The sequence below is a fragment of the Cupressus sempervirens genome, chromosome 11 (assembly GCF_028749045.1).
Source record: "Cupressus sempervirens isolate cs-2001-9-10 chromosome 11, ASM2874904v1, whole genome shotgun sequence".
Taxonomy (NCBI): Eukaryota; Viridiplantae; Streptophyta; class Pinopsida; order Cupressales; family Cupressaceae; genus Cupressus; species Cupressus sempervirens.
In genome coordinates, this window is record NC_143128.1 from 205,716,150 (window position 1) to 205,733,434 (window position 17,285).

Sequence of the window (17,285 nt, forward strand, 5' to 3'; positions counted from 1 at the left end):
TCAGAAGCTTACATAAGTGGAGCATCTATATTCCATTTATGACAAAGAGATATTGGCCATCATGCATGCACTGACCAAGTTCCAGCAGTATCTGGTGGGTGCCAAGTTTATCATTCGTACTAATCATAATAGTTAGAGATATTTTCTGGAGCAATGAGCTCTAAATAAGAGGCAACATAAATGGGTAAGCAAGATTCAAGCTTTGGATTTCCACATTGAATATGTGAAGGGAAAGAACAATGTGGTTGCAGATGCCTTGTCAAGAAAACCCGCCATTTGCTTACTATCTCAAATTTCAGCTGACTAGAAAACACACTTATTGGTGGAATATTCCAAAAGCACATTTCCATTTAAGCGAATGGATAATGACACTCAGATGACCAATACAAGGTCGTGGATGACATCATTTATTATAAGGATCGGATATACTTAATGCCTGAATCCAACCTGAGCAGAAAATCCTGAAGTAAATACATGCCTCACCCTTGGCCGAACACTCGGGTTTTCTCAAAGCCTATAGACAGCTCAGGGAGAGGATTTCGTGGAAGGGACTTAAAGGAGATGTATTGTATGTACGAGGATGTGCAGTCTGTCAGCAAAACAAATCCAAACACACTTTACCTGCCAGGTTATAACAACCCTTGCCTATACTAGAACAAAAGTGGGAAAGTATCTCTATGGACTTCACCAATAGACTTCCAAAGGTAAACGGAAAGGATTGTATCTTTGTGGTGGTTGATAGATTGGCGAAGTATGTACACTTCTTCGCCATCTCCTCAGAGTTCCAGGCCGCACAAGTAGCTGACTTATTTTTCAGAGAAGTTTTTTGTCCGCATGAGTTACTCCAAAATACTGTTAGTGACAGGGATGGTCAGTTTCTTAGTATTTTTTGGACATAATTGTTTCAGTTGGTAGGAACAAAATTGTTGCCAAGTACTAGCTAGCACCCTCAGACAAACAGACAAAGGAAGATTGCGAACAAGTGGCTGGAAGGCTGTCTTTGGAACTACGTTTCGGCACAGCAATGGGCATGGGTCAAATAGATGCATTTTGGGGAATACTGTTACGATACCACTTATTACATGTTGATTGGGATGAAACCCTTCAAAGCACTATACAGTTATGAACCCCTTTCATTTATTGACATGGTACAGGGTGATAGCCACACACCAAGGGCGAGGGACTAGTTTCAGGAAGGGCAAGACATCTTGAGATTCTTGAAGGAGAACTTACAAAGGGCGTGGAATCAACAAAAGATCTATGTCGACAGACACAGGATCGAGATATCTCAGGCTCTAGCTATATAGGCAATCCTCATTGAAGGCAAAAGGGAAAGAAAAATTGAAGCCACGTTTTTATGGTCCTTATCATGTAGCTCGTTGCATTGGTGAAGTTGCCTATGAACTAGAACTTCCAGATGGGAGCTGCATCCATAACATCTTTCATGTCTCCTACCCGAAGAAAGCCGTGGGACAAAACATCGCAATAACCATAGATCTTCTACCACTCAATGAAGAAGGAAGCTTGTGTTAGAACCGATTGAGATCATTGATGTACGGGAGAAGACTCTACGAAACAGTACCCTGAGGGAATACTTGGTATGCTAGAAACACTTGCAGTTGGACGATGTGACTTGGGAAAGTGAACACATTCTGTAGCATTCGACATTGCATTTGCTTGAGGACGAGCAAATTTTGGGATGGGAGGACTGTAATATTCCTGTCATAAAATAAATAAATAATCAAACCATTATTTATGGGGCGATTGATTTAGTATATCTCAAACCAATTTTTATTTAATTGTTTCCGTAGGTGTGGCTATTGGCTATCTTTGTAAACCCTAGGGAGTTCCTCTGAAGGGTATTTTAAGCACCGCATGTAGGTAGTAGGTGGTATGCATCTTTGGATTATTTCTTTATACTACAAATTCCCGTTGGAGTTCTCGATTTTCGCCATTTCGGAAGTGAAAGATCTTCCCTATTTGGCTATTTCAGTTTTAGTGGGACTCAACCCTCACTCTATTCCGTTGTGTATGGCTTGGCTCAGATTTGGTAAATCGGAGCACCATTTGTATGCAGAAGTATCATTACTATTTGGTAACAAGTTGTATATTTATTTGGTCTTTGGTTTTTGCAAGTTATTTGTGTTCAATATATCTATCGCTTGCATTTCAATTGGCATTGTCGAGCTCCTCCGCGTTCCCTCCACCTTCGATCACACAACCTCCCCGTATAACCTCCTGCTTGCACTGTACGGACCCTTGCCTCGACCGTACAATATCCTACCAACCCGCAGGCCCTCATCTTCACCCCACAATACACCCTCAAGTACCATCTTATGATTGACCTTGTCGGTCAGTTCCTCCCACCTTGCATACCATATGACCCTCCTCAATACTCACTGTACGGCATCCACACCTCACCATATGATGATATCCTTGCTCCACCATACGGCCTACCCACACCGTACAACACCTGTCAATACTGTATAAACATTTGTCTGTCACTGTACAGACACTCCCTTGTGCACAGTTTGTGTTGGAAAGGGCTAGAAACTGTCGGGAACATTACAACTTTTTTTTTTGTGCCTCTTGGTGTCAATGAAATGTGAATATTAAATCTGCACAAGGTAATGTCTTCAATGGGGCGGGGGCCCTAGTTCGGTTGGCCAAATCTTCCCTGTTGCAGGGGGTTGGTCACGGGTTCTAGTCTCCCCCGTCCTCGTGGTACCGGTGGGTGTGTCGCACCAGCGCTATCGGTCACGTTAAAAAGTTTACCCGGCGCATATAAAAAAAAAGAAAAATAAAAAAGGTAATGTCTTCAATAGTCCAGCACAAAATATTAATTCCAAAAATGAATCATTATATTGTGAAATGTACCCCACAAATAACTTCAGACTTGCCACAATATTATTTCTTCACTATATATCGAGCCACATATGAATCGTCCACAACATTTTGTGAATGAAGAATTAAGGATATAGTTGAATAATAAACCTTTATTAAATATGCAGTTTTAGACTTCTGCAAACAATTTCCAGCATAAGCACTAACATAGGCCTTGATGATTTAAGCTTTGGCATAAACCACACAAAATACACTTGAGTATATTGTAATCTGTATTCCCTTCATAAATTATTGCGACAACATTCAAATGTGATATTAAACCTTTCCACCATATTTGCCCATGTAAATAAACCATTTGTATCAGTGCTTTGCATAAATAAAATGTCAGCTCCTTTAATTTGACTCCAATATATTGCCACTGAAAAATTTAGCATTTTCTCACTTTCTAAAATAAACAATATATATCTCTGTTAATATGGATAAGTCATCCTATTTTCCTGTTATTTCTAACCAAAATTGTTGCTGGCAATTCACAACAAACATAATTAAGGCAAATATGATTGGTGATATGAACAAACTTGGGTCTGTCATATATAAGCAATATTTTCTCTCATATAGATTAGCAATCAATACCTATAATATAAGTTGTTGGTTCAAATTTTGGATCATATGCGGGTTCAACATTCTCTCAAATATTTTTTGGGCGGGTTCAAGTTCATTTTGGGTTTGTCTGTACAAGATTTTTTTTTTAACATAAAAATAATATATATGTAAAAATATGCTGCAGCAAATAAGTTCATACACCACTGCTAATATTAACGCAATTTAGCGCATACACCACCATATATATTAACTATTTAGTTCATATGGCATGACAAAATGTCAAAATACAGTACTATATTAATGTTTCAGTTCAAAAATAGTAATGTCAACATTACTAATCAGCCATGTGATCAAATATCATCAAAGAATTCATCATCATTAGACAGTTGCAGATTAGAAGCACAATTAGTGCCACTAGCATTAGTAGTCTCAGCCGTAGCCTCATGATCAACTTCCACATCACTATGTATCTCATCATCATGTTCACCTTCTTCAATTGCAAGTGCATCTAAGTTGCACGGGTACCTCCCCCCCCCCTTCCGGACCACACACCGGTTCGAACCGGTTCGTGGTTCTGGTCCGGTTCGACCTGGGTTCGTTTTTGGAGGCCTGGTTCGATCTGGTTCGAACCAGGGTTTGAACCCAAGAGAACCACATAAAATTTTGGACCAGGGTTCGAACCCAGGAGAACCACATATAAATTTTCCACATTACAGCATGTTTGAATTTAATTTATGTTGATACATCTTGGGTTTGGGTTGGTAGGCATTACAATGCCACAGTTTTTTAGTGTTGAGTAATCCCTAGCTGTAAAACACTTTCTATTTGAATCAAAATGCTACTAAATTTGAGACACCCACAAGAGAAGATGCTCAACATGTGGCGACCACCATGACCAATTTCGAGGAATTTCAGGGCCTATTTGAGTAGCAATATGAATTTTTCAAACACTAAACAATAAACAACGTTTTATTGGGAAATGTTGCCCTGCAGAAGAAAGTTACGGTCACATGAATATGGTCAGGTGGGGCAGCTACTTACCACATTGTCTATCATTGTTTGGCTGATTATTTCTCCTCTAGGTATATTAAAAATTGTATTAAAGAATATTGAATCTTGGACGTCAGACTGTGTTATCCAGAGGCCTCCATGAATGGTCTTTTTCCAGTTTACTGTTGTTGATCAGTGCTTGGGAGATTGTGCCCAAAGAGATTGAAGAATATTCAGCTGGTCAAAGGGATTTACCTTCTGCAAGCTAGATCTAATTAGTTTTTAACCACGTTCAATCGATTATGTTAATCATAATAAGAGTTTGGTAAATAAATTTATGAAAAGAAGAAATTTTTATTAAAACTTACTGTTGATTTGCATAAACTAATCAGATACAGTTATGAATTTTTTAAATGAAAGGGAAGAGATCTAGTCGCTAGGGGTTCCAATGATCGCTGTGGTTTGCTACTATATTGTTTATGCTGTTTTAAAGTTTTTTGTTGTTCAAATGTGTTTATGCTACTATGCTACATTCTAATTCTAACTCATGCTTCGTAAAGATGTATATATATATATATTTTTTTTTAAAAAAAATAATTTTTTTTTACATGTTTTTGTACTAACGAACCCAAACGAACCCAAACCCCTTTTCAAAATTTTGTCGAACCAGTGAACCGGTTCTCGAACCCGAACTTGGAACCGAACCGCGAACCGGCAACTTAGAAGTGCATCAATGTGGGCTTCCAACTCTGCAGACTATGGTTCAACATTCCAATGTTCTCTCTCCCCTTTTTTGTAGGTATTCGCTTTGTGAGTTGTGAGCCTCAAGTTTGAATGCACAAAGGCCAAGTTATCTGCCTTCTTGGAGTTGGTTGCATTTTATTGAATGGGTGAAGGAGTATGTGCTCCAGTTCTTCTAAGATGATGACGAACTAGAAACCTATCAAGATTTACAAGTTTGAAATTATTGAGTGAAGAGTTTTGAATATTTATCAACAAGAAATTAGAAATTAGAATCTTAAGATTAAAGTGTTGACAGCGGGTTGCAAGGGCTGGTACATTTGTCCATGGAAGTACCACCATTGTTTTTGTCTTTAAGAGCTTCAAGACCAGAATCATCAATGCTCATGAAATTCATAAATTTAGACCTTACTACAAGTCGTAGGTGCTCAAGAAAGAGTCTTCAAAGGCTGCCTTGTACCCTTGAGAAACTTCAAGATCTTTGTATAGGTAGCTCTAGTGGTACTCCCCTTGAAAACCGATTGGCTATAGAGCCTGAGGCTCAAATCAAAGACAACTAGATGCAAAGGAGTAGTCATTTTGTTCCATCTCTACTATGATTACCTTTAGCTCCTTGAAGAACTTTCATCAGCATCTTGCTCTTTCTCATTCATGATGGTTCTAATATCCTCAATCATAGAGTCAATGCCATCATATACCTCACTCGAGCAAGGCCTATCCATGTTAGTGTATTAGATCATGCTCAATATAGGCTTGGTGAACTTCAGAAGGTACTCAGCACGATCTCACCAGGAGTCATTTAGGATCAATGCCTTAATGACAGTTGCCTTGACACTATTAGATTGCCTCCATATGCTCTGATTAACATTGGTTACCATTCTAGATAATGCCTCTTTAACCTTGACAAGGTGTCTCAAAACAATAGTGTTAGGCAAAGTGAGTCTTAGCAACCTATTTAAAGAGCAAAACAATAATAGATTAAAAGTCTAAAATCGAGTAATCTAATTCAATTTAAAAACATGAAAAGTTTACTAAACTAATGTGACTAGATTTAGTTGAATTGTTTAAATTTAAACAATTCAACTTATCTTCAAGATCTCCAATTCCGAGAATTGTCTAAATATGGCTTGCGTCATATGGTGGTTCCTGACAAACATTTGGATATTGTATGCTTCTTCATACATTCTTTTAATCCTCTCAACTTTAGTGCCAATTTTTTTGCAACATTAGGTTGAGTGAGTGCATCATACAAGGTCCAAAAAATGTGTTTGTACTGCTCCTCAACTAGTAAGCTGACAACCCTACAATTCTTCGCATTGTCAGTTACTACTTGAACAACATTCAAAGGGCCAACTTTTTCAATGGCTTGGATGTGAATGTTTGCAATGAAAGGACCATCCTTTACCTATCCTTCACAATCCATAGTTCTTAAGAACATTGCACCTTTTGTAGACAGTGCGATAACATTCACCAAAGGGTGGTTCCTTGCATCTTTCCTATCATACGATACTATTGCGACACCAGTTTCAGTCCATGAAGCATTGATGGGTAGTATGGAAGCCTCTACACGGGCCACCTCATCATCCAATAAAGTATCTTCTCATAACTAGGGCCCTTGAACCCCTTTGGAGCCTCATCAATTGCTCTCATCATGCATTGCCAATATGGTGAGTGAACATTAAATGATAATTCATTTGCATAGACACATCTTGCTGTGGCTTGATCAACAATGTCTCTATGATGTTTCCAAGGCTCCCATTAGTCTCTTACTTACAACCTGTTGGTGAGGAGAACACAAGGATGGATGGCCCTCTGTAGGGGTTCATTGGTAGTGGAAGTTGAAGACAAAGATCATATTGTTCCTTACTTTGAAGGCCTACAATTTTGTAATGGATGAGAAGCCTTTACCCTCCTAGCAACTTCATCTGCTTGCTTTTGTTCTTGAATGTATTTGTTCACAGTGTGGCTTGGAAGGAGGGTTTTAGGTAGCACTCCATTTACTCTCAGCTTCTGTGTACAAAATTTAATGCCTTTCTAAGGAATAAAGCACAAATGTGAACAAATGTATTTTGACATTTTGTCATGCGATTCAAACTAAATCGTTAATATATATGGTGGTGTATGTTGCTAAATTGCTTTAGTATTAGTATAGTGGTGTATGAACTTATTTTCTGTAGCATATTTTTACATATATATATATTTTTTTTATAAAAAAAAAGTTGTACGATCAAACCTGAAACGAACCTGAGCCCAGCCCAAAAATATTTTGAGCGAATGTCGAATCTGCATACGAACCAGAATCTGAACCAACAACTTAGTTAATTTTATATGAAATCATCTGTTTAGACGATTTTTTTCTGGGTTTTGCATCATGCTGAGCATATTTTTCAATTCTGTTTGTTTGCTTCCTTGTTGCAACTCTCTGTAATTTGAATCTTTTCAGTTGAATTAATTCAATAATATGACTGAAAGATACGATCACCTTATTTCGAATTAGATCTTTCACTATTTGGAAGAGTATTGATCTCTAATCAACATGGCTTATGCAGCGAGCCGGGATGCAGGTTGGTGGCAACTCATGATGATTACAGCCTCATGTCAATGTTGCCAAGCGAGAGAACATCTGTTATAACGATAATGCGCAACCCTGTGGACCGTGTTCTTAGCACTCACAAATTTACTATTAGGGTTGCAGCTAGGATTTTCATACACCCAAACTTATCATCATCCGTGCATACAAAACAAAGGAATTTTACAAAGATTGTGGGTCGCAGCACCTTGCATATTTGGCCATGGAAGTATCTGCTTCCTTGGATGCGTAATGACCTTTTAGATTGGGTATTTATATTATCATATATTTCATTTTCCTGTGTGATGCTGAATACTTTTTGTAGAAATTTTCATTCTTTTCTTTGTCATCTGCTATGAATTTTGAAGTTTTAGTTGTTAAGACATTTTTGTCTCTTTATATTTTTAATGTTTTTATGTTAAAACCAACTTCTACAACGAGACCTCAAATGTGGATGTAGGTTAGTTCTGTTCAAATTGAACTCCCATAATGTATTAATAATGATTTATAGATAGGAGATATTATAAACTGCATCCTGATTAAAACGCCACAGAAGCTATAGATTCGATACCCATGAAGGCCATCCAGTTTTATGTGATGACCAGGAAGTAAGTCAAAATTCTATTCATATAAAAAAATGTCTGCAACAACAATCTAGTAATATATTTGGTAACAAAACTGTTAAATTAATAAGAATTGGTGCCAGCATCCCAATAATGTAGATTCTTTACTATATAAGAGAAACAAATTTATAATCATTTGATGTAACAGTCCAGTAAATATACACAAATGCAACCATTATTCATGTAAATTATTGGAGGCAATTTCGGCACAAGGAAAACTTAAATGCAGAGAGCATCTGACTGGCAAGTATGCATACCATGAAAAAAATTTGCAAAGTCAAAATTTTGCTATATTAAGTATGACTTATTCAGGTCTATGCCAATATTCTTATAAAGTTTGTGACAAGCTCTTCCTTTGAGAAGCCTGTTTTCAAAAGCCTAGTGGGTGACAGAATGTCCTATCATGGACTCTTATCATTTTGTTCTGAACTTTTTTCTCTTGTCTTATGTAATAGACACTAAATGACTTCCTTATCTATTAGAACCTATATATGATACATATCATAGATGTGATATTGGATGACTTGAAGTTAACATGCTTCTAGAGGTGCACTGGACCTTAATTTTGCAGCCATAGATGCATTGTCTGGACTTATGTCATGTGAAATGGCTGGGATCTAGGAAAGCAGAAATCTGTATTAGGATTTTTGGACGAGACGTCAAAGTGATGCCTGCATTAGTACATTTGGCTGGCATTAGCTCTAGGAAAGCGCATAAAACACTGTGAGTGCATCTAGAGTTATAGCATTAATATGATGTGTTTGCTGCAATAGTTCTCACACAACTTTTTTTAGTTTTCGCAAAACCCCTTCTGAGAAAGTTCATGGACTATATTTTTAATAATTAGCAGGTTCTACTGTTGATGATGGGCCCCAGAAGGTACTTATATATTTAGTTTATGAATACATACCTTTAAACATTTATCATGTGTATGCAATCTTGTGAAATTGCCTCTTGATATAATTGAGTGATTGAACTATATTATAATTAGTTCAAATAGGTAAATCCATCATGCTTTAACTTCTTGTAAGGTTCTTGTTTGAGAATTCCAATTATAATTGGTCACACTGACAATTTTAACCACACATGCTTAATTTGCAGTATTGGATTCCTCAGAACTAACATGTTCAAATTCTGGAATTGGTGATATAGTAGTTGTTATGTTAAATGTCTGGATTGCTTGCATGATGGGTAAGAACAAACATATCAGCCCTTTTGTTCCTCTGCACAAAGTGGAAATGGTCTTTGGATTTGATGTAATTCCTGCACTGTAGGACATTGGGGGTTTATATCTTGTTCCTCCAACTTGTCAATGCATTTGGATGCTCTCAGGACCAAGAACCAGTCAGTTACTGTTTCCTGGATCTAAGATATTTTTACAACTTTTTTGTTCGTCAAGAAATGCAATGTTTTTATTCAGTAGTCATAACACAAACCCCTAAATTTCTTAATTTGATTTCACTAGCAACACACCATTACTTTTTGAGCTCTGTTACATGGAACATGTAGCTAGCATCATCCTTTCTTATAATGGGCAATATATGCCAGAAGAAATGTCTGCACGTTTGTGTTTTTCAGCATAAGAAATATTTTTTTAATGGTTACCACACTAGGCATTTCTGTCTATTAAGAGCTGTTTCCATGTTCTGGCCCAAATATGTTTTTTCGCAACGCATCACAGAAGATGCTGTTTCTACAGGCTGAATGGTCCACAACAAGTGGAATATGGTGGCATTTCACATCCACTTCTGTGAGCTTGAAATGTTTATCAGTCACCCAAAACAATTTAAAATTGTAGAAGGAACTGAAAAATCCTTAAAACGTGAAATATAATAGAATTTAAATTTCATAAACCTAAAATGCCTGGTAAAGATCAATCATATTGACAAGAAATCTAATGGTTTTGTCTTAGAATAACAACATTCAAGTCCTTGACTCCTTAATCACAAAATAGCAAGTAATACCATTTGAGTTCAGTTTAATTTTGCCATTTCTTATCCATCAATACATTGCCATTCCTGAGTCTGTGGAGCATGCTCCTGTTTGGTAGGCCAAGAAACAAGTTGCCTGATGGAACAATCATGTAGCAACAGTCTTTCACGATTCTCACCTTGGGAAGCACATTCCTTGTCAACTGGCAAATCTGGCCATTTCCAGGTTGTTTTAGCCTCTGCTGTGTCAGTGTTTCAGAGTGTGATTTTAGAAACACCTATGCAAGGCATTATCACCACATCCAGCAGGATCTGGATTTTTTGGACTGGTCTGATTCAGTTTGGGTCTTTCAGTTCTAGAAATTTGTTTGAGATTTTATGGTCCCCCAGTGAATTGTATTTTTCTAAAGTATGGAAAAACTGATTTCCTAGAATATCTTGTAAGATTCAATGCTTAAATAAAATGATAATTGATTGAGATATTCAATTGATGTGATGTCCCCTTCATAATTTGCCCTAATGATATCAACAATTTAGGGTTAGTGTTACATCTTACCCAATCCAATAACTGTGGATTTGTATCCTGCTTTCATAAACAATATATACAAATATACACATGCATATATATCTATAATTAGGGTTAGCCAAGCCACATTATATTCATAAAGATTTAAACACAGTTGGGGAAAAGAGATGACAAGATCCCACAAAGCCATTTCTATACCAAGCCTAAGAGTGGACATCTACTACAACCCTCTTGCTTGGTGTCTTGTACACACTTTCCCCAACCATGTCTCATCTCCCTACTGATAGTTTCCATCTTGTGGAGTAGGCAACAATTAATAAGGGGTTATTTGATTTCGTAAGTGCCCTCTTTGTTCTAGGCCGCAATGGTTCTACAAGGACAACCTATTTATGAGCGAACAAGCTATCATCTTTTTTTGACGCCTAAGGCTCTATCGTTCTCAAGGTTGATTTCAAGCCGTACATATATTTGTTCATCATAGAGGCATACACAAGCATTAATCTCACATGTAAGGATGCATAGATGTGTGCAAATCTGATTTGTATGTGTATCTTAGTTTTATAAGATCTGAAACAAGGAGGCACGGTAGGGTGCCCGTAAATAGTTGTTCTTTCTGTTTCATGCAATTCCTCTTCATTCTTACATGGTTAGAGACCTTTGGGTTCACCAATAGTCCCTTAATTTAGGGGTTGGAAGGGCAATCACAATAAGGTGCCCTTAGTTGTTCCATTCCATAGTGCAATAGGGTGCCTTGATAGCAGTTCTCTTTATTTGTCATTGTGGCCCTTTGTGGCTCTCCCTTAATGCAATCGCCTTCTTTACCCAATTGACATTGTTGCAGTGTTGCATGTGTATTTATTAAGTATACGATAGAGTTGTGCAAATATATACGTAGTTGCACCATCATCAGGGAATAAGGGATGACAAAATAGGGGGACAAGTTTTTTCAATGTTGGGACAAAGGGCCTCAATTCGGGTATAAGGGGGCGGCCATGGGTAGGTGCTATATTGATGAAGGGTGCACCCTTTAATACCACAAATGCATAACAAAGATAGAGAAATAACAACTTGCAAGAACAAAAAATAGGCTTCTTATTATCTCGAAAAGTATGGAATTACATATTTTAGAAATACAACATGCGATGCCACATAGGCATGTTCCTTACAATATTTTCTAAGACAAAGCTGCACACAACCGCCTAGAACTGCTCTAGACAAGCCAACAAAGCTTCCTTATATAGACAACTTTCCACCACCCAAAAAGGTTCTAGAAATTAGCACTAACCATTGACGCCAACCAGCTCTAAAATTATTTTATTTTTCATATTTATTAGATTAGCGCTGACTCAAAACTATTACAAATTATATTTTGAGATAGCCCAACTTCCGGAGGCTATAATTTTTGAACAGTATCTCTAATTGGTTATTATAACCACTTTTCAAAAATGGCAACTCTTGATCTACAATGCCCTTGGGTTAGGACCTCATTTTAGAGTTCTAAAGCTAAGAAGCTTGATTCATCCCTTGTTGCCCAGATTCGGGTCCGGGTCTACGTGGGTCCATATTCGTGTTCAGGTTTGTTGCGGGTCCAGGTAGGGTCCTTATTTTGGATCGTGAGTTTGCTCAGGTCCTTGTTGGAGCAAACCCGAATGAACCCACAATGAACCCAGGAGGACTCGAGACAGTAGGGTCCAAAATCTGAAATAAAACAACTTTAAAGAGTGTTTTTAATTTTTTTTTTATGCAACTCTAAAGGAACCTAATAAAAAATATTTCGCTCATCGAATCTCTCATGTTGAGGATGATGATGATATACTAGCATATGTGACTAGTGGAACTAGTTTGGGTTCCAATGATTAGGATCTTGATATAGTTGTAGCCGTGGATGAAGCCATTGATCCCTCATTTTTTCATTATCCATTTGACCCTTGAAGAGCATTTGATACTATGATCATTGATAAACTACTAAACACTTGTCATGTATCATTATATTTCAAACTTTATTATTTGATGAACTAGTCTATATTTTGCAATTTCATTTTGCAAATTAGTAATTCAATGTATGATTTTTTTTTACAATCACGAAGATAGATTAATGAACAAGTATTTAATGTTTATAATTGACATTTGGCATTGATCAATAATCAAGCAACAACCATTCATATCATAAAATGACTTTGTTTTGCAACGATGCATGTTTATCTTGTATATATATATACACACACACACACACACGAAGCCACCCATGAACCCAAATGCAAATTAATTTTTTTCCCAAACCACAAACCCGAACCTCAAACTTGAATTTGTCCCCAAACTCGAATGAACAACTTAGTTCTAAAGCCTTCAAAATTGAGCTCAAAGTATTTATACCAAAAAATTATATTGAAACACATTATTAACTTCACCAGTTCATATGATATAACAATGGAACTCAAGTGGCATGTGTTAGAATATATAGTCCACTGATATAACTGGGGAGGGGGGTGGTGAATCAGTTATCCAACTAATATCACAATTATCAACCTTAAAAAAACTTAACTGTATGAGCAATATAAACCGAAACCACAACAAGATACTCATTCACAATAACACCAAATATCTTAACTAGGAAAACCCTTGATTAGAGGGAAAACTCCGGTGGGGATGGTACCCACAAGATGATGTACTAATATAAATATTCCTTGTTAGAGGATAGACCCTGTTAGGAATCTATGAATACATTTAGTACATATGAGTCCCTATTAGGAGTTGTGGAAGACAGTTGGACCCACTGCCCAAACAATTTCAAGGGCAAGACCAGTGAACCCACTGTCCAAATGATCTCTGTATTATTCCTTCCAACATAATAGAATTGAAATGTACTTCCTCTATCTCTGTCCTATCAACCGGACCTCTGCTCCTTTTGATCTTGTAACCAGAGCACAAAACTCGCATCCAATAATCCCTTGGATCGCTTACTCGCATTCTCCAAATACTCTGCTCCTTTTCGCACTTCCTTGATCACTTCGTATTCTCCAATCGCATTCCACACATTTACAAACAAGGAAAACATCTTTCCTTTGTACCATATCTTCAATATAATTCCTTGAGTTGGCTTTGAGGCTTTCTCAATTAATTATAATAAGATAATTAATTAATTACAATTACAATAGCACTGTCAGCTCACAGTCTATACAAAACTTCACTCGTGTGGTACTAGGGTTTGTACACTTGCTGATGTCATCAACTGACTGTCTTCTATCACTGCTTGACTACACATCTTCTTACTGCATCTCAGATGTAATATAGCAAACAAACATCAGGAACAACTTTCCCAATACTTTGTCTCTGAACTACTCTCTGTAAATCAAGTACAACTTCCATACGTCTTCGACTTAGACTCTGTGCACTTGACCACATCATCAGGACACAATGTAGAACATGCCCATGACTACGCATCACCAGACAATCAAACCATTGTCCGTACGACTGAGATCTCTGACCAGTCTTTACAGAAACTATGCTATGTTGACATCAATGACAAACACAACCATGAATGCAACATGTCAATACTCTCCAATGCTCAGGATACTCCCCCAATGTAGTATCATCAACATTCATGCTAACAATATGCTATTATATCTAAGATGAACCTCCATTTGTGAAATCATAACATAATGATCTTATATGACCAACTTACTAAAAATAGTAAGTTTCCACAAATAGAAACTTTGCATTGAATGAACCCTGATTGAAAAGGAAGAAGCATAATATTTTTGAGTGATGTGAAATTGCTCTTATACCCAACATGCTCCTACATCAGGCACCCAAGGTAATTTGAGAAGTGACCCTCTCACATCTCAGGTGTTCAAAGGAAAACCAAAATGATTAACCTCCTCCCTTATCAGCTACTATGAATCTTCTACATGTCATCCTTTCCATTTGACCATATATTCTTCCTATGTCCCGTTCCTTATGCTTCTGCCAACACAACTATCCATTATATCCTCAATCTCCTTTGTAGCTAAAATAGTTGCCAAAATATTCCATTGCGCTTTCGTGACCTCATCTTCAACACTCCCTTCATGATACTATGTCAGATCTAAAATTTCAAATATTGGTGAAATATTCGTTCTGTAGGCAACTCTACTTCATAGGCGTTTCTTAAATCATGCTTCTTCACTATCTTACATGGTCCAAACTTCTTTATTTTCAACTTATTACATGTTCCTTCTAGAAATCGCTCCTTCCTCAAATGAACCATGACTTCATCCCCAATCTGAAATTCCTTATGCCTCGTTTTCTCATCCGCCTTAGCCTTGTACAATGTATTCATCTTTGTAATGTGCTTTCTCACCTCCTCATGGATGTTCTTCAAGTGTTTTGGAAAATCTTTAGCTAATAGCACTACTTGTAACATCCTATTTTCCTGGGTCTTAAATAACAATTAACAACTAACATACTCAAAGAAATACAGTTATTACTGTTGATGCGAGTTTTGTATCACTTACATAACATATTAGGATTTGAATATTCGATATAGGATATCAAACATGCAACTCCTCTCTTGAAAAGTTATTGCTCATGGGATACGAGAATAACTCCAATGTTCCTTATTGTTGTGGATACTCACTCAGTTTTATCGATGTGATTTGTTGGTAATCATGTAGGCGGCCTTACGCTATTCATTCAAGGATGACTTGGGCTTTGGTGGAATGATGGTGATGGTGGTTCGGTTTGTGAAATGTGCGGGTGGCAAATAACGTTGGTGGTGGTGATGAAGGATGTGTCTGCCAGTGATGATGTTGATGGGAAAGCGATGGTTGTGGAAGGTGAATGGATGTGCTCTGATACTTAACTTACTCCTCTAACTTGCTTCTCTAAGCTTTGACTACCCAACTACTCACTATTCTACTCCTACTCCTATGAATGGAAGGTTAGCAAATGGACGGGGATCGAACCTAATGAGAGCTGACTAGCGGCCTCACTTCCACAGGTGCAATGATTCGAAGGAATAATAAACTAGTTTACCACACAAGGCTTCCCAACCAGCCGCTAGGATGCTAATGGTCTAGTATTGATCCCTATCAAACATTTACCAATGCTACCATGCAACTATCCATCTACCTTACTCTTGCTTAAACAACTTGAAATGAAATTTGCTTCAACAATTTCAAAAGAAATCTGACTATGTAGAAGTAGAAAACATGCAATAACACCCAAATGTTTTTAATCAACATGCAAATCGCAACAATGAAGAAGAGAGCAATTTTGGTATTATCTTTGCAACAATTTTTCCAACAACTTTACAAATGAGAGCAAATGGCCTTTTATAGGGGCCAAAAATACAATGGACGGTGGAGATTAAAATAAGATCAACAGTCCAGATTGGATCCTTAAAACTCTAATTAGGGTTGCCACCCCATCGGCCAATGAGAAGTTGTCACCTCATCAATGGACCAATGAAAAAAGTGCAAAAGTGGCAACTGATGAGAAGGCACCAAAATGGCCAAAATGGTGGCCAATCAGAAATAGACACTTGTCCTATTCTAGAAGAAAGGGAAATTGCCACTTGGGCTTACATCAAATGATCTTCTAATATAAATCTTCCCTTTTCTTTCATTTTCTTAGCTAAGACAATAAACTTAGTTAGCCTTTTGTTAACTTCTTCCATAGGAGGACAAGGTGTGTGTTTCGCCTTGAGTTCTGCTGACTTCGCCACGCTGCTCGCTGCTTGTAGTATCCTTTCGTGATCCTTCTCATATTCCTTCGCAAATCCAATAAAAGCACTGAGAGAGGAAAGGGTGCCCAAATGCTTTTTCTTGATAGCAACCTTTCCCGACTCATCCAACCTCGATCCAAAACCTATCTCATTGATATCCTCTTTGCCAAGGGGGATTGTCCTTCAATCTTTCCTTCATCCGTATCATGTCCACTGTCGGTTATTCTCTTCATTTTCAAGAAGAAGGGCATTTTGGGCATCATATCCTCTTTGTCTTTCTTAGTCTTGTCCGCTTGAGATTCTTACTTGCACTAACATCCTCCATACTCGTTGCCCTATTATGAGATGGTAGAGTGGTGGACCAGAAGGCAAGTAGAACCAAGGGAAGCAATCCTAAGACTAGAACAAAAGAAGGATGTCAGCTTAAGGACCCCTTGCAACTCTAGATGATGAAAATTCACCTTAACCAATAATCTTATAGCGACTTTTCGGAATTAGGACTTGACCTTAAGAATTTCAAATCCCTTGCAAATTAAAAATTTATCATGCAATTCACCTCCAAATAAAATTACCCAACCTAGGGCAAAAATTGCAGCCTCTTGCAAAAATCAAAATTTTATCTCCCACAAAATTCGCCTTCCACAAAATTCGGCTCCCACAAAATTCAGCCTCCACAAAAATCGGCTCTCACAAATTTCGGCTCTCACAAAATTTGGCTTCCACAAATTTCGCCCTCCACAAAATTCGCCAAGCA

At 37.5% G+C, this 17,285-nt stretch overlaps 1 pseudogene; it reads left to right on the forward strand.

Annotated features, from left to right (window-relative positions):
* LOC149528891 (protein-tyrosine sulfotransferase-like) overlaps positions 1 to 17,285 on the forward strand; it is a 130,398-nt pseudogene that overhangs the window by 25,552 nt on the left and 87,561 nt on the right.